The sequence below is a fragment of the Protopterus annectens genome, chromosome 2.part0 (assembly GCF_019279795.1).
Source record: "Protopterus annectens isolate FY-2018-M chromosome 2.part0, PAN1.0, whole genome shotgun sequence".
In the NCBI taxonomy this organism is placed as follows: Eukaryota; Metazoa; Chordata; order Ceratodontiformes; family Protopteridae; genus Protopterus; species Protopterus annectens.
Window position 1 is genome coordinate 1552176110 of NC_056728.1, and position 20217 is coordinate 1552196326.

Sequence of the window (20217 nt, forward strand, 5' to 3'; positions counted from 1 at the left end):
GGTGTGTCTGAGGCTGCCTAGCACTCTTTACATTGCCTAAGCTGATGCGTGTGTTGTGCACCAGGTTTTAAAGGAAAAAAAGGTAAACCAGGAAATAGTAGCTCTGTGCACATTTCAGCACTGTGTTTGCGCAGTGCACCCCTGGGCTTAAACAGGAAGGCAATGGGAAGGGAAATCAGTAGTAGGATGATAATCAAGGATAACTAGCATAGCTGGCAGATGAAATGTGTCAGAATCAGCAAATTACACAGGCAGCAGCCCAGCCCAGAACACTACTATAAACTATGCAGACACCTTTCCCTCTGTTTTTTCCCACATACTGTACACCACCGGTGTATACAACAGGGAAACGTTAACAAACAAAAACATCAAAATGATAGGGGATGCAGTAGATATCATACATCAACATGTGGAAGAGGCTGAGGGTAGTGAGGATGACAATGCTGTTGACCAACCCAGAGTGAGGAGACGGAGAAGAGTGTACAGACCCAGGGCATCCTACCAGGGGCTACATGAGCTGGAGATAGTAGAATGCTATAGGGTGGACTGGGACCTCCAACAGCAAATTGTTAAGCTGTGCTGGCCATGCCTGACACACAGAACTAACAGAGGGGAACCCATCCCAGTGGATACCAAAGTATATGTAGGCCTAAGAATACTAGCCACAGGTACCTACCAAAGGCCAACTGGGGATATCATGGGGATCTCACAGGCATCAGGATCCTGGGTACTCCACCACTTCCTGGATGCCATGTCAGCACATGCCAGTGAGAACATATATTTCTCCAACACCCTTGAGTCATTGGCCAGCAATAAGCATCTCTTCCAGCAAATAGCAGAATACCCTGAGGTAGTGGGTGCTATAGACTGCACACGCATACACATCAAAGCCTCACCCAGTGAGCAGGGTTGGGTCTACATCAATCTCAAGGGCTTCCCTTCCATCAACTGCCAGGTCATGTGTGATGGCCAAGGCATTATAATGAATGTGTGTGCTGGCTGCCCTGGAAGCTATCACAACTCCCACATCTGGCATCTGACGCAGCTGTATCAGAGATTTGCCAATGGGAACATCCCTAATGGTCACCTAGTGGGGGATGTTGGTTATGCACTGGAGTCGTGGCCGATGACACCCATCAGAAATGCACACACACTGAACAAGAACTCCATAATGAGTCACACACACAGACCAGAATTATAATAGAGCGTGTGTTTGGGATGCTCAATTTATGGTTCCGGTGCTTGGACACATCCGGTGGAGCCTTGCAGTACTCACCAGCTACATGTACTCAGATTGTCATCTTATGTGCCATGCTACACAACATGATTCTGTGGAAACAGTTGCAGCAGGAACAGCATGGGTCAAGGCCACACAGTCCCCCACCACTGCCAAGGCCTGCACAGGCACAGACTGACTCAGAAGAGGAACAACATGAGCCTGCCCCAGTAGGCAGAAGTATGCGTGCCCAGTATGCCATGGACTTGGCAAAGAGGCAAAGCATAGCACATACACTGACACAGTAGGGACCCTGGGAATGACACCTCTCTCTGACTTGCACATACAGTAAAAGGAATGGCAAACATGACACTACCTGTGCTCAACCATGTATAGGGAGTGTGCTATGTGCATCCAACATAGGCAGCCCTCCAGTGCCATCCTCAATACTGGCACAGCCACAAGATAAGTCACTCTTCCTACCAATTGCCGAATGGAGTAGTATGTGTTGTTACTTGTATCTATGGTATGGATGTGAGCATGCAAGGGAATTGAGTGGCTGAATGGGATGCCAGCAGATAGTAGACACCTATAGTGGCAGCATGAGATCTGTAACAAATGCTTGTGTCACCATAGTAGCCAATACTACATATGGTGACAAAACCCACTGCAAGAAATTTGCTGGGCCACACTTGTGTCCATATGACACAAACATGCCAGTCAGGGAGTCTCACATACCCAACAACAGTCTCAGCTAGCAGGACAGGTGTAGACAAACACAAACAAAGGCTGTGCTAAGGCCTGTGAATGATGGCTACGGGTAACCTCCCCCCCAGGCCTACACAGACAGACTACAACAGGTCAAGCAGTGGGATGTTAGTTCTGAAGGGTAAAAAGTCAGAAACTGATATGTAGGTCAATCAAACCTAAGACCTGTAGTACACTGATATGCTTCTAAACAGCATGATAGGTTAGCATACAGAATGAAATGGAGTACCTGACATACCAGTACAGTCATAGTAAATGTGTACAAGTGTCAGGTGTGCCCCCTTCCAATCCTATGTAGAAATGTAGTAACAGTCAGGTGTGCCTCCCAATGTGATGTAGACACGTAGTAACAGTCAGGTGTGCCCGCCAATCCAATGTAGAAATGTAGTAACAGTCAGGTGTGCCCTCCCAATCAAATGAAGCCACATAGTAACAGTCAGGTGTGACCCCTAATCCTATGTGGAAATGTAGTAACAGTCAGGTGTGCCCTCCCATTCCTATGTAGACATGTATTAACACACAGGTGTGCCCCCAATCCTATGTAGAAATATAGTCACAGTCTGGTGTGCCCCCAATCCAATGTAGACAGTTTTAACAGTCAGCTGTGCCCCCCCAATCCTATGTAGAAATGTAATAACAGTCAGGTGTGACACCCCACTATTCCTATGTAGAACAGTAGTAACAGTCTGGTGTGCCTACCCAATCTGATGTAGACATGTAGTAACAGTCAGGTGTGCCCCCCAATCCTATGTCGACATGTAACAATCAGGTGTGTCCCCCCCATTCCTATGTAGACACACAGTGACACACAGGTGTGCCCCCACAATCCTATGTAGAAATGTTCTAACAGTCAGGTGTGCCCCCTCCATTCCAATGTAGACATGTAGGAACAGTCTGGTGTGCCCCCCCAATCTGGTGTAGACATGTAGCAACAGTCAGGTGTGAATCCCCAATCCCATATAGAAATGCAGTAACATGTATGTGTAGGCATAATACCAGTGGAGCACAGATTACCTGAGGTGGCCAAGGTCGCAGGATAGATTGTAGCATTTGTACAATATACAGGTATGCATGTGTTAGGTTGGTGAGTGTTTCATATTGTGTGAGAGTGGTCAGTATGTATGCATTGTAAGGTTTGACCTGGTGGCCATTGCCCAGTACTGCCAATGACAGGGCCATGGCCATTGCCCAGTACTGCCGATGACAGGGCCAAGTCCTCACAATTGCAGTGTCAAACACGATGCTCCCCAATATAACACATTCTAGCAGTAAGCCATTGTAAATGTATGGAGGTGATATGTGTCACCATCTGAAAGATGGACATGGCATGACTGTTGGGCCAGATATACAAGCAGTACACAGGGGAAAGTACCCCAGACAGACAGTGTATAATGTGTAACCATTAAATGGACACACCATTGGAATTGTACATGCAGGTTTCCAACACATTATCTGGGCTTGTAGTAGGGAATACCAATGTCATCTGGCCAAACACTCGCATACCACAAAGGTCATAGGAATGATGTATTGAGAAGGAGCTGATGTCCATGCACACGCCAGCATAAGTGGTATGCCCCATGCATATCTGTGAGTCAGATGCAAGTAGTGTCCATAGCACACATGCACCCAGCTCACCCAACCTCCACCCACAGGTACCTCTCCCGTTTTATCCCTGCTGTTGGGAATGGGTGCAATATGACCCCAACCTGTGTATGGCAACAGCGAAAGAATGCAGCATGCAGTGCAGGTGTACCTTGCAGGTGTGTCCCTAAGCAGCACCCTGCCAGCATCCACACCACTGGATCAATACTGACAGAAAGTATTGTCATGAACACCTAGCACACCTACCATGTCACCCCAGGGAAATATACTGTATAGCAGTCCGGCACTGTAGGACTGACAGAATGCAATGGCCTGCTACAGCTAGCCTGCATCACTACCAAATGGCCTACAGTCCTCTGCCAAAAGCCTGTGTCTCACCTGTACTGCCAATGTATGTTATATCATGGATTCCCAAATAACAACATAACACAGTCCACATAACCCATATGCAAGGCCATGTGGACAAACCACAGTAACATGTCCACCATGTCCCACTGCATGAACTGTGGACCAACACAAATATACTGCTGTTATGAGCTGATAGCTATAGGGAAAGTATCAGAGAATGTTTGCATAATGTATGGAAGAGGATAGAATAATGGGGGGGGTGGAGCATGGGTAGCATGGAGTGTGCGAAGTCCAAAACAGAGCCAAGTAAACATAATATCCCTGGCTGCAAACACTAAAATGGGTGGCTACAAACCTGCTCATAAATCACAATAGGGGTGATGTACTGACTTAATACCCCTGGATCTGGGTTACCTGTGTGAATCTGTGCAGCTGTGAGGTATTGCCACAGAAGATAAGGCCATACTGTCACATCGATGGATGCACAAGTATGGGATTCACTGCCACCCCTGTACCAAGATGCTGAAGCAGTTACACAGACCCAGCAGCAAGTGTCTGCAGCTCCCCCTCCAGAATGGCATTAGTTTGCAGGAATTTGTAGGCGTTTGGCCAAAATACTGCACACAGCTGCATTCATCCTGGATTCCCCAGGACATCACTGAGAGTAAAAATGTCTACCTGAGAGTACTTGACATAAAACATCACAGTGTATAACAGTACACATGTCTGAATATCTCTGCTAACAACAGGATCATGTAGCAGAAGCAGCACAGACACAATTACCTACAGTACCCAATATCCCTTGCCCAGTCTGACCCCATATTGTCAACTGATCTACAGATATCCTGCAGAAACAGTTTGCTAGCTGTAGGTGTAGAAAACAAAAGTCTGCACTGGACTAGAATCTACCTGAAATGGATTAACACATTCGATACAGAAGGTCATACTGGGCTTGCTCCCACACTTAGAGAAATGAAGGCAATGTCAGACAACAAAATACTGAAAGGTCATACTGGGCATGCTCACACACTTAAAGAAATGAAGCCCATGTCTGCAACAACAATGCACCATACATATCTGACAGTTGCAGATGTTAGTGCATACACTCCTCAGCATGCACCAGTCATGCTTTGCACACACATTGGATAGAAATACACACATATATCCAAGGACAACACACTATAATATGCCAAAAGTACACATACATAGATCTGTGGAAGAGAGTGGCAATGACAAGGAGCCTTCCATCATGAGGCCTGTCTCACCCAGCACACAGCCCAATGGCTACAGCCACATAATGTGTAAGTGTCATTCACCGTAGACATTTGCCTCTGGAATCCCTCAGCATTATAGACTCTGTGGTGCTAGTGCTAACTGTGCAACATGACTGTACAAAGCAGTAGTCATCTAGCAGTTCTATACACGTACCTGTGGAATATAAACATGTGTATGCCTGAGTGTGGTGTGTCTGCCTCTAGAAGAATTGGTTATGGCCATGCACACACACACTGCCCTCCCCATTTCCCTTCTATGGCAAGCCTGCTGATGTCAGTCACTTTGAAATACACCTTTGGGGAAGGGGTAGCCCAGTAATCTCTATGGTGTGTCCTATAACTGCTTAATGTTGTAGTGAGATAAACTAGATAGGTAGGAGTTCTAATCACAGATGTAGCAACTGTGTGTGTGTGTGTGTGTGTGTGTGTGTGTGTGTGTGTGTGTGTGTGTGTGTGTGTGTGTGTGTGTGTGTGTGTGTGTGTGTTTGTCTTTGTAGGGATCAATGCTATTTAGGCTAGTCACACTCATTACAATTCAAATGCCCTACTTTGGCATGCCTGCTGATGTCATTCACTTTGAAATACACCTTTGGGGAAGTAGTAGCCTAGTAATCTCTGTGGCAATTCCTATGAGTGCTTAATGCTATAGTATGATAAACTAGGCAGGCAGGAGTTCTATTCCCAGACATGACAAGTGTGGATGTTTGGGTGTGTGTCAATTTGTCTGTGTAGGGAGTAATGCTTTTGAGACAATTCGCAGTCACTACAACCTCTAGTGCCCTTCTTTGGCAAGCCTGCTGATATCATTCACTTTGAAGTACACCTTTGGGGAAGGAATAATCCAGTAATATCTGTGGTATGTCCTATAACTGTGTAATGCTGTAGTGTGATAAACTAGTTTAGTAGGAGTTCTATTCTCAGGCATGGCAAGTGTGGATGTTAGTTTGTCTGTGTAGGAAGCAATGCTTTGAGGCCATTCACAGTCACTACAACCTCCATTGCCCTTCTTTGGCAAGTCTGCTGATGTCATTCCCCTTGAAATACGCCTTTGGGAAAGCAAGAGTCTAGTAATCTCTGTGGCACATCCTCTAAATGTGTAATGCTGTAGTGTGACAAACTAGTTAGGTAGGAGCTCTATTCCCAAACATGGCAAGTGTGGATGCATGTGTGTTTGTTCGTCTGTGTAAGGAGCAATGCTTTTGAGGCTATTCATAGTCACTACAACCTCTAATGCCCTTCTTTGGCAAGCCTGCTGATGTCATTCGCTTTGACATACACCTTTGGGAAAGGAATAGTTCAGTAATCTCTATGGCATGTCCTATAACTGTGTAATGCTGTAGTGTGATAAACCAATCCCAGACATGACAACTGTGAGACTTGTGTGTGTGTGTGTGTGTGTGTGTGTGTGTGTGTGTGTGTGTGTGTGTGTGTGTGTGTGTGTGTGTGTGTGTGTGTGTAATTGTCATTCATATCCTGAGTGGAGGTGGCTGGGAGTGTGTAATAACTGGACTCATTGTGGAGCGGGTTTTGCAAATTTCTTATATGATGGGCTTATTATATGTCACAATGTCCACCTTACAAGGATAACAGATGTCAAATAGACAAGAGACTGCGGTTGCCAATCCATAACCCTACATGTGACATCAAGGCCTGGCAAAAAATTAAGCAACCCTTGTATTACCCAGAGAACACTCCCAGCCCATATCTCATACACAAACACACTCGCCTAGGCAACAACTGCTTTGTTGGTAGTACCCTGCATATTTCCCACAGATAGTAACCATGGTGTGATTGCAGTGGACTACAGAGGGCAATTCACCCTGTCCCATCACTACAATAGGCACATAATTGCAGACAGTGCACCTTCACTCTGTTCCCCACTGGACACCTGCAACACTTGTAGTGTCATCAAATGTGACCCACAAAGGACATACCATGCCTTAAACACATGCTCTGTATAGACAGATGCCACTGACATCAGGGAATACCTGTATCAAACTATCAATGTAGGTGCAGGGTCAACCTGGTGTCCACTACCAGTTCCTGCCACATGAGGCCAAGACTGGCACATCTGATGATAACAATCTGTGCACAGAACATGGGACAGACACCCCAGGTACAGTTCCATAGGTCACTTAACATGCATGTGGAATGTGTGCACATCTCAGACACTGTCCATGTCATGGACTATAGAACACATACATGGCAAGCATTGCACAGCACTGGCCACACACAATAGTAACCCAGATGACTGGATGGTGAATACAAAACCTACCTGTGTGGGTCAATCCAGACACTACATCCCTGAGCAACACCGTAGACCATTGTCAAGTGGCCTGATGCCAAGGTATACCCTTCACCTAGCCTTGTATAGCCTTCTGGCACAGTCACCCACTACACACATGTGAAGCAATGCACACATGCATGTCAGACTGGAACCTCTGTCTGTGTGTGTGGAGTATGATGCTTTTAACCCAATTCACACTCACTATAACTTCCATTGGCCTACTGAAGCATGCTGCCAGACACTTTCACATACCCCTTGCCCATATATCATCTGGATAACCCCTGCGGTGCATGTGATACCTGTGTATTACTGTATTGTGGCAAACTAACTAGTTAGGAAGTCTATTCCTGATGCTGCCAACTGTGTTAATGTGTGTGAGTACCGGAGAGAGTGCGGCTGTGTTGAAGTTGACACCTGTTCATGTGGACAGGTACGTGTACTACACCTACCTTATCACTCTTATATCACTGTTGCAGATGTCACTCACCATCAGATATACCTTTGGACAGCTCCCCAGCATGTAGGCTGTGTGGTGCATGCAGTAACTGCAAAGACATGTGATAGCAATATGTAGTCAGTCAGGGGTTTGAAACCCTGTACTGGTAGGTGTGTTACACATACATGCTTAGGTTTTACTCTCCCACCCCCTCCCTGACTTACTTTGTCTCTGTCTGTCTCTCTCACTCCCTTTCTGGTGGATGTGGAGAAGTAAACCTGCTTTACTTAGGCAGTAGGTTGAGTTTTGTAAGTGATGCTCATGATCAGCTGATGGCCTCTACCTGAATTGCAGATCCCCTCTAGCTTATTGCATGTGGAATAGCTGTGGTAACATTCCCATAACCAATTGCATGGAAAGACACTCCAATATCTAGGAAAATCATGTAGGTGTTGGGCCTTTTCACTCACTGTGTCAGGACCTCAATTTGGTGTTTGGCAAACAGCATCACAGATGGTATTGAGATTTACCTCTAACAACATACACTGTGGATACAGGCCAACAGACAGGAGGGGGATGTGTGAGACATGACTACAGAATGTAAGTGTTGCTCTTCTGCATTTGGAGTAATGTCGGTTTAACAGGGAGTGTGTGTGGATATGGCTGGTCTACATGATTTAATATCTGTCATGACAGTGTTATGTGTTTGAGGAAACACCCACTTGTAGGGTTATCTGCAGACTGGGCAGTGTGTGGAGCCATATGTGTCTTATGCTACTCACAGAACATCTATCTTAGAACTGCAGAATCATAGTCTGAGGATAGCAGTCAGTACATGCTGACAGACATGAGAGTTACTGACTTCATATCCCTCATAGGACATATGGCACAACAAACCCTGGTACAACAGTAAATGTATGAGGTTATCACAGCAACATGCCAATATTGGCCCAGTGTTTGTGGCTTCAGCCACAAGTCTGTCAACCTTTGTACATATGTCATGCAGTAAGAGGTGCATATGTTCTGTACACCATTATTTATTGACATCATACCTGATAACAAGCCAGCTAGATATCAGACTGCTAGACATGTTATGTATAGCACGGTTATTTCTGAGGACATAACCTGGGAATTCTGTGGTTGTGTGTACAGTACTGGGATTTGTGTACCTATGGTGATTGTTGACAGTATGTGTATTGCACATACGTACATTGGGCTGTGCACAGACTGTGGTAGATGCCATTGTTCTTGGTCCTGTTCTAACTGATGTTACATGCTGTTCCAGTGTATGGTACCCTATCAGCTCACATGTCTGTAGAGCCAAAAACACACGCCTCCCATACCACAGACAGGCATTGGACCACACTGTGTCATGACCCAGTTTATGTAGGGTTAGTGTGTGAGTGGCACATATGAAGATGGTGTTTATCAGACAGTCCATATAGTGTCATATTAAGCTTGCGTACCATATGTAGCTGTGGATGTGTTCACATTGGTTGTGGGTATGCACTTTCTCACAGGTGTCTGCTACTCTGTGCTGTGACATGCGTGTAGAGCCTGCTATATTTGCAGGTACATGTGTATTCCCCCATACAAAATAGTCCAGTGTTGTGGCAGTCTACCTGTAGTTTGCACACTGCTTTGTGATATGTCTAGCAGCTTTGTGTAATTACCCAGTGTGCTATGTCCAGTTATTTGCAAGACATACTGCTGCCAGGCCACCATAACTGTTGTGTATTTCTGACAAAATAGTGGGATTCTGTGCAGATGTTGTATGTCACTAACTACTGGGTAGTACAAGGCCATGTGACCTGTGCACCACCAGGTATTATGTATCAGGACAGACTGGTGTGTGTGAATGCATAAACTGTGTGGGCATATGTAGCCCAGTATTTACGTGATATACCCATGTACATGGCTGTTAACATTCACATTGTCAGGTGTGGTCCACATGTCTCGCATGAAGGGGATATGTGTATACCTCTGGACTGACCACAGAGTGCTAGATTGTCCACATATATTGGTCATATCTCTGCTGTACTCCACTGGGTCATTACTGTGATAGCAGTGGTACTGTACTATGATGTCCTTAGGATGTCTGTCAGTAGCCAATGGTGTACATGTCAAAAGCAGATGTAACCTCCCACACACAACATGTCTGTTAAGACATCTCCTTTTACAGTAGCAACAGTCTACATATATACCTGCAATACATACATGACATCCCCTTGCACTGGACATATGGTAAACATATATGTATATATATATATATATATATCTATATATATATATATATATATATATATATTTAATATATTTATATATCCACATATCTATTTAGATATATACACATATACATATCTACATACATATATATATATATATATATATGTATATATATATATATATATATATATATATATATATATATATATATATATATATTTACATGCATATATATATATATATATATATATATATATATATATATATATATATATATATATATATATATATATATATATATATATATATATATATATAATGTATATATATATATATATATATATATATATATATATATATATATATATAGTATATTTATATATTATTATAAATAAATATATATATATATATATATATATATATATATATATATATATACACACACATATACAAACTCAAATATATACATATACACAGCTATATATGTCTACACATATACAGATATATAGATATATATATGCACATATAGTTAAGGATATCTGCATGTATATCGAAATAAATAGGTATATCTGATTAGATATGTATGCAGGTATATAGTTATAGATATCTACATATATACCGACATAAATAGGCATATCTGTATATATGTATATGTATATATCCATATCCTTGTCATGTGTAAAAATCACGGTTGTGTATACCTTCCCAGGTGTATCTTAATGTATGTATCTGATATGTGTATATTTAGATATAACAACATATGTGATGCAACAGTAATATCAATAACAAGTACTACTCAATTGTGGAAGTCAAAGCAATTCTTCAATATTATTCAATATGTGTACTGACAGATATATTGGAAAAACAACCATTGTGTTCACAGCTATCATGGCATAGTGGTTAACTGTTTTGACTATAGTGTACAGTGTCCTGGGTTCAAGACCTGCAAGGCCTGTGTATTTTGTTGCTGGGCAGAACAAGGGCTGTTGGATACTGAGTGCGTCTGCATGGGTTTGCTAAAGCTGAGCTGTGCTAAGATACGGTTAAATGTACAGGCACTTACACTGTGTAGGCTTTGATTACCAGTGCACAATCGTGCTTAGCTGTAATATTGCCACAATACTGAAACCTACTAAGCATGGCTCAGTCCTGGTAACCAGTGCTCACATCCCAGTCTGATAATATAGCAGGGTAATGACATCTGTAATAAGTGTATGTAATGCAATGTACATAACATGCATCTATATGCTGTCAATACAGTAGAAAGGGGTGTGAGTGTCATGTCTAGGACACTCAAGTATATAAGACCTGTACAGCACTCTTATCCATGTGAATGTGTTACATACAACGGTAGTAACCCAGGTTACATGCTGTCACACTGGCATGTAGTGTATCATGGCAGTACTACTGTTGACAGTGCTTTCCCAGGCAAGAGTAGATTGCTAAATGTAGTAATGACAACAAGCACCCATGCAGGCATAGCCAGACTCTGAGCCTCACTGTCATGTTCCTGGTGTGTGAGCTGTGTGACAGTATATATATCCCCTACCGGATAATGATCTGACATGTGGAAAGTAACTGTAGACTACTGCCTGTGCAGCACATGACAGTGAGGGCTTATAACATGTAGTAATGGCATACATATTGGTGTCAAGCATCTATCTGTCGACACATTGATCCTACTGCATAGCTACTTGCCAAGATGATGTCTGTCAGTCCCTGTACAGATGTGCAAATGGCAGTTATCCAGCTTGGATACGTACAGGCAACCTATGCTTGTCTGACACTGACAGGTCTGCCCAGCTCTGTTATTACTGCACATATAGGAGACACCACCCTGTATGCACCACATGCCATGGGTACCTCCACTACACTACCACAATCAACAGAACATGCTTGGGTACAGGTCTCCATCACAGACACTAACCATGTATTGTAATACATGTTGCATACATGTCAGCTGGATCACCTCAGTGGCCATTTGCAGGAGGCACCCAGAGGACTGGCAGATGCATGTCACTCTCACCCTGAGTGTCTCTACAGTGGTTTCTGCCAATAGATTGCCTGCTGGCACATGGCAGGTGGCTTGATACCACTGTACACACATCCCCTACATTTCCCACCTCTCCATGGACACTAGCCAGATTCACACCTATGACCACCTGCAGCAATGCACCCCAGTACTGACAAATGTGCACATGTGCATTACTGAGGATAGCAGAGTCTGTGTGTTAGTACACCTGTAGTTGGGAATACCATGAGGGCCTTCACACCCACTGCAACACCCCTTGCCATAGTAAGATGTGGCTGCTGCTGTACCAGACATTACATGTACCCTGTTACACTCCTCTCCCTAATGGCTACATGAGCCTTGCAGTACCAGCACAACAGTGTTGTACAAATGGGTTGATAGGCATGGGATTCACATTGAGTTCTGGCAAGTGTGTGTATGTGTGCATGTCTGTATATCTGTAGGGTACAGCATTCCAAGGCCACATACTCCTATTGCAATACGCATTGCCACACAGTAGTATGGATAGTGCTGTTGCTGCCCATAGGTGAGACATCACAATGCAACACCCTACTATGCCTGTGGCATGTGCATTAGATCCATATCCCTGTAGTACCACTGTTGGGATGTACAATGGGTTGTATCGCATTCATGGGCAATGTGAGATGGTGGGTATGTCAGAGAGTCATCATGGGTTCCAGTGAGTACAATATCCAATGTGGGATGTGGGTGCCATGTACACTGTCATTGCACCATGGTACTTTGGTATATGTCCCATTTACCACTGTATGGTGACCACTGTCACCATCAACCATACAGGTAACTGGTATCACAATCCAGCTCAGTTATGCATGTGCTATGTGCACCCTACCTGTAACACATTGGACACACTGACAAGTTAGTTAGCACCAATAGGCCCAGGTCTCCCGGATGTGTGTCTGCCTATTATGTTTCTGTTAATGTGTATATGATGCTATGTCACACTATGCATTGTCCATATACAACCACTGCATCCCCCATTACCACACTGTACATGTCTGGGGATGTTTTGCATGTAACCTGGAACACACCTCACCCTAAATGCTGTGTGGTGTGTGCAATCAAAGCCACACACTTCAGTAGCACTACATACCTAGGTAGGGGTCTAGTCTGAGTATTGCCAAGTAAGAATGTGTGTGTATGTGGATGGATCTACATCAGGTTGTTGATTATACATGTCCCAGTGGGCCACCTGTCCATGTGGCACAGACTGTAACTGTTATACAAACGTGTGACATGTGTTCAACTGTACCCAGGATATGTCACAGCCATTGAGTCACCACAATGCCATACCCCTTGTGGAATATGACTGCAGACCATCCTCCTGCTAGCACATGTACACCTACAACACAAATGGATAACATTATGGAGACCACAAACACTCAGTGTTACTAACAGCTACAATGCATCATGGCTGGACAGCTACACTACTTGACATGTATGCATTAAACATTACTCCTGACAACATGTTACAGCAGTACATTGTTACACTGTAGTACAGTCACCATGTGCATCAGAACAATTTTAGCCTGTCCCTGCATCTATGTTATGAATGACAGGGATGTGGCACAGGTATAATCATATGCACAGGGTGTGTTGTTGGTTTGCCAGTGATTGAGGGTGGGCCATACGTTTGACACCATGTGTGTGGGTGAGGGGTGTAAGTAGTTGAAATGGGTGTGGTGATGTGGTGTGTGTAGGAATGGGGTTGATCTAGGTGTGTTCATATAGTGTGTGGGGATGCATGCACACAGTTCTGCCATGTGGTTGCCTTATACAGGTGTTTCTTGGACAGCTGCAGACCATACCTGGCAGAGTGTGCAGTTCACCGCCTCCATCCAATGACAGTGGACTGTTGCCTGCCAAGGGCTCCATGGGCACATCCAGGTACAGGCCTCAATGTGCTACTCTCCCCCGATGATGACAGATGTCCACTGGAACCACGTCCCTCCTGGGACAGGCCAGGGCCACGTGCACTTGGCCTGCTTTGGTGTGGTGTGGACAGTGCCCCCACTGCAGTGCTGGGGCTGGTACTGCCACTAGGGGAGTGCCTTGGTGTCCTTGCACATCCACATTGACTACCAACTGTTGGTGTTGCTGGCCTATGTCCACACGGCTGTTGCCCCACTTCCACCACATGTTCGAGCACAGACAAACCACTGTTGATGAGGCCCAAAATCTTACCCAACCATCTATCCATAACCTCGGTATAATCACAGAAGGCACCAGCAAGTTCATGAAAGTTTTCGCTTACAGATGAGAGAGCAGCCCCCTGTAGCCTCAGGCCCTGTCTGGTGTACAGTTCCATATGTGACTGTGCCCCCCTGACAGTCTGAAACATGCTCCTAGTGATACCAGTTGTGGCACTTCTGCCAGAGGCATGATGACCTGTAGCCCTACCATGAGCACCCCGATACATCTGCCTATATGCTGCCCTGCCAGACATCTGGCTAAGCCTGCTGTGACCAGATAAAGTAGGCATAGTTACCACACTCTTCTGTGCACTGCCTCCAACTGCCAACTGTTGCCCCTGGGATTCAGGTTACTGACTAAGGCTCCTGCCACCCCTATAGTGCCTTTTTTATGTAAATTTCAAAGGACAAAACCACCACCGTAACAGGTAGAAGCATGAAAAACTTGAAGGTAATGCTACTCAATGCTAGAAGTCTAAACCTCAAAATGCACTCTCTCGAGGCACTCTTAAAAATGGACAACATCGATATCTGTGCAGTAACTGAGACCTGGTTCAAGGCTCGAGAGCACCCCTGCAATATCAGGCTACAACTCTTACCACACTTTTCAGCCACCAAACCAGGACTGAAACACTAAAGGTGGAGGAGTATCCATATTCACCAAGGATATTCACAATACCAGGTTAGTTGCCCAACACAATACGTCTGAAATTCTCCAAGTGCAACCAACACTAGGTAAGACTGCAATCCAAATTGTAGCTTGCTACAGATCCCCCACCATGCCCCAAGATTCTCACTACACCTTTCTAAACATACTGGAAAATATTAAGATAAAACCAAACACTCTAATACTGGGTGATTTCAACTGCCCTGCCATTAACTTGGAAAACTACTCATGTACCAACATCCTTGCCCAATGATTCTTGGAATTCATAAATTCCAATGCCCTGGATCAACTAATCCATAACCCCATAAGGAGCTTCAATATCCTACTCCTGGTCATTACCAACATGGGAAATCGATGCTCCACACCTATGGTCACCCCCTCATTGGTCAGGTCTGACCATAAGCTAATGACCCATGACATTTACATCACACACCCACCCCCCAGTAAGGAAAACTCCATAAAAAACTTCTCCAAAGCCAACTTCATGCAACTCAAGTCAGAAGTGACAAACTTCATGACACCCATGCAGACGGGAACTGAAAGTTCAACTGCTGAATCCCATACTAAGGCACTGTACGAGCACATCCACTCATGCATGAATCATGCCATCCCCAATAGAACCAAGACACTCTCCTCCAATAAAAGGAAGCCAATCTGGTGGTCCCTTGCCATAAACAAACTTTACAATAAAAGGAAGAAATTGTTGCAGGAAAGAGGAAAATCCCAGGATGCAACAAACTCCCTTACCAGCCTCAGTAAGAAGTTCAGATCCCACATAAAATTCTCCAAAGCTATTTATGAAAATAAAATTGCCAAATATTCCAAAGACAACCACAAGGCATTCTATAGCTATGTCAAGAATCTAAATGGCAATGCTCAGATCTGCTCTAAGCTAGAACAGAATAGCATTAAATATACTGATCCCAAGAATATTGCCAATATCCTGGCAGATCGGTTCAGTGCAAACCTTACCCCCTCTCACCCCCTAAAGGGCCCATTTCAATACTGAAAGATTGCCAAATTTCAGTAATAATGGCCACACAGGTAAAAAACACACTCTCCAAAGCTAAGAATACAGCATTCATGGGACCAGACAAAATCCCAGGCTGTGTACTACATGAACTACAAAATGAAATGGCACCTCACCTAAGTGTCATATTTAATCATAGCCTCACCTCAGGCTTCGTGCCCACTGAGTGGTGCACAGCTACAGTTATCCCACTCCACAAGGGGGGATCAACCTTAGATACCGGGAACTACCACCCCATCAGTCTGATGAGCTTGATCTGCAAGGCCATGGAACGCATTATCATGGAACATGAAAACAAAGACATTGGCAACCTTCAAACACTGGACCCTATGCAGTTTGGATTCGTGAAGGGCCAATCTTGTCTCCTGAACCTGATTGACTTCTTCTAATCAGTCTCCAGAGCCGTGGACAAGGATAAGATGGTCCACACAGTCTATCTGAACCTCGCCAAGGCCTTCAACACCACCCCCCACTCTGGAATCATAGATGAACTTACTAAGCTAGGCATTAATCCCTATGTCACTCAATGGGTTGCCAACTGGTTTACTGACAGAACCCATACTGCAAAAGTAGCCGACTCCAAATCCATCTCCAAACAAGTGACAAGTGGAGTACCTCAGGGTTCAGTCCTGGGACCACTCTTGTTTAGCATCTACTTCTCTGAAGTACAGGCTAACACTAAGTGACTCTGGCTAACAAAGTTCACAGATTACTGCAAACTGGTAGCCATTGTTGAATCCCCAAATGATGTGTATATTCTACAAAAGGGCCTTACAGAAACAGATGTTTGGTGCCAGAACCATGGGCTCAAGCTCAATGCCAAGAAATGTATAGTTATCCCCTTTGGAAAAAAACATGTACCCATGAATTACCACATAGGTGGCAGTACACTAAACCCCAAAAGTGTGATAACAGACTAAGGGACACAGGTGGACAGTGGTCTTAACTTTGATAACCACATCGCCACAACAGTCAGAAAATCCTTCTATGTGGCACAACTCATCACTAAGGGCTTTTCATCCAGAAAAAAGGAGGTCATTGTCCCACTGTACACATCCCTCATTAGACCCATTATAGAATACAATGCCCCATTTGGTATGTACCTCTCAAGACATCTGCAACAAGTGGCAAGGCCGCAGAAATACCTTACTAAAAGAATCACAGGCCTAAAGCAGATGCCCTATGCTGATCGTCTAAAAAAAATCCACCTATACTCTGTCGCATATAATCTACTCAGAGACAATCTCTGCTTAACATACACGGCCATGTCAAACCCAGAGCTGCTGGACATGCTACACTTAAAGAAATCCCAATCCATCAGAGATACATGCTCTAGGGATCAAAATCTTGTCATTGCAATGAAAAAACATGCTGGATGGATAAATTCCTGACCCAGAGACTCCCCAGTCTTTGGAATAGACTGCCCATACATGTCAAGTAGAGCAGCTCTTTGGCCCTCTTCACAAGGAACCTTGACGACTGGATGGGAGATAGGAAATTCACCCCAGGGATCACGTCAGTCCCCCTGCTAGACAGGGGTCCAGGGAAGTAAATATTGTGGGAAGAAATAGCCAGGGAATTGTTATGGCTAGGCTTGTATAGGCCTTAGGGCCGATAGCCTAATACAAACCTCTGAACCTATGGCCACTGGTGATGGGGTATGTTTAGGCAATGTAACTGTGTGCTGGGTTAGGGTGGCTAAGAGGGGGATGTCAAACGGTGGTACAGTTTCAGCCTCTGACAATCACATCTGTGCCTCAACAGTACTAACATCATCTTCGGTGTCTGTATGGACACCAACATCAGATTGGATGCATGAGGGACCCTGACTCACCTCGCCACCTGTGGAGGAAAACAAGAAACACACTTTAAGACCTGTACAGCATTGCATAACAGTACACAGATACACACACACACACACACACACACACACACACACACACACACACACACACACATTGAAATTCAACCATAATACCTACCTGCCTCTGAGTTTATAGACAGTCCCATGTGTATTCAGGTAAGTTCCCTATCCTGCATCACACTTGGTAACATACATTCATTAATACCACTCATTAACGTATCATTCCTCTAAATGCCTAGACAAGTGATCACAACACAAGACCTGTTACTCCATTACCTCCTTGACTTGAGTGGAGTAGGTTTTATATGGCCTCACTGCTGTCATCCAGTGTTCACCCTGGCTATGTCCGGACATCATGAGCATGGCCCCTATATGTTAGGGGCTACTACGTTCACTCCATAATGTCACACACTGGAGTGTCATATGTAACTATTGCTCAGTACATGTCAGATCTGGTGCTCAATCAACTTATCATGTGGACAACAGTAATATATGGATACACTCCCTGGGGTTGTCTAGTAATTCCCAAATGCATCTGTAGTGCTGCATATGTAGGTAGTCATTCACCTTTCTGCTGATTGCAATATTAAGGGTATATCTGGTGTCTCTTTTCCCTGCCAATGCATGTTTCATGATACAGACCTTATTATACTATCAACTGTCCTGTGATTACATATCAGACAAGTATTCCTGGTGTCTCATGTGTCAGTCCATGTCCATGTACTGCATGATTCCAAAGGGGAGTACTGCCATATGAGCAACCCCACAATCGCATACATGGAAACCCACACACACATGCACACACACATCCTATATGCATCAACCCCCCCTCCACTCCACCAGATTGCATTTATAGACAAAATAACCCCCCTCCCACACACACACACACACACACACACACACACACACACACACACACACACACACACACACACACACACACACACCTACTAGTGAAGTTGCACAAGGATAGTACACACAGTCCTCCCATTACCCATCTGTCAACATGCATAACATATGGTACTCAACAGCATGCAGTGCAGCTATAGTCAATCCATGCTAGCAACAGTATATATGTGTGTGATGCATGGGCTGTGTTAGTAGGTGATGCCCCTTCCCCTGGAAAACTCTGCACCTATGTACACAGTATTGCTGTGCACCTGTTCTGCACCCTGCCATGTACTGTGCACCAAACCTCACAGGTGTACAAACCATTGCTGAATGTGTATTACTGTGTCAGTTACATCTGCTCTAATGCTCATAGCCCCTATGTGTTTGAGCGACACATACCTGGGATGATATGTGGGCAGATGTCATTTGTGAATGCTTGATGCCTGGTTTACAGATCTCAACATCAGCAGTGCATGTATGACCAATATGACACTTTTACACTGACAATCATCAGACCTTACCATGGCTATGGTGATTGTACACACTCTTATTGATATGACGCACTCTTCCTTGATATGTCATGGGACTACATCATCGCATATATTAACATTACATGAGCCTGATATATGTGACATATGTCTTGTACATTCACATGCATTGTCTAAGAAATGTGTTAGGTGTGCAGATGCTGACTGCAATGCATGCACTCTGTGGATGCATATGTGTGCACACCCTTATCATGATGGTTTGTTGCACCTATTGTTATGTGTACTAAAGCAGTCACTATTCCTGGCAGGGGTATACTAGCATGGGCCATATACATTTGCCAGTATATGGTCAGTCTGCCCTACACATGTCCCCCAACTCTATGTGATTGCAAGATCTATTCTTGTGCATATCCCTTGGAGTTCACACACTGCCTTCACTATTGCTGTAGAGTTAGATTTATATCTGCCACAGTTCCTGAGCCTAACTGTGGGCAGATACGGCCATTCTTAGCATCCTTAGGATCCCTGCTGCAGTGCACTGGTGTGTCATGATGATACACCCTTCCCACCTTCAGCCTTTTTGCAGATGCTTGACAACTATGGCCTACACATGTGTGTCAGTTTGTACTGTCCCAAACACTGAACACCAAGTGTAACAGCCTAGTCCCAGCTAATAATGTTGACCACAGTATTATGTTATGTCATTGTATAGATCTGCAACAGTTGCCATTGTAATACTGATATATACACTGTTGTACCACTGTGTAAGGGTAATGTTTCACACATGTCCCTACTGTAGGCCATGTGTCCCACCATTACGTTCATCCCTGTGAACACATTTCTCAATGACAGGATTTTAGTTATCTTGCAGGTGCCTG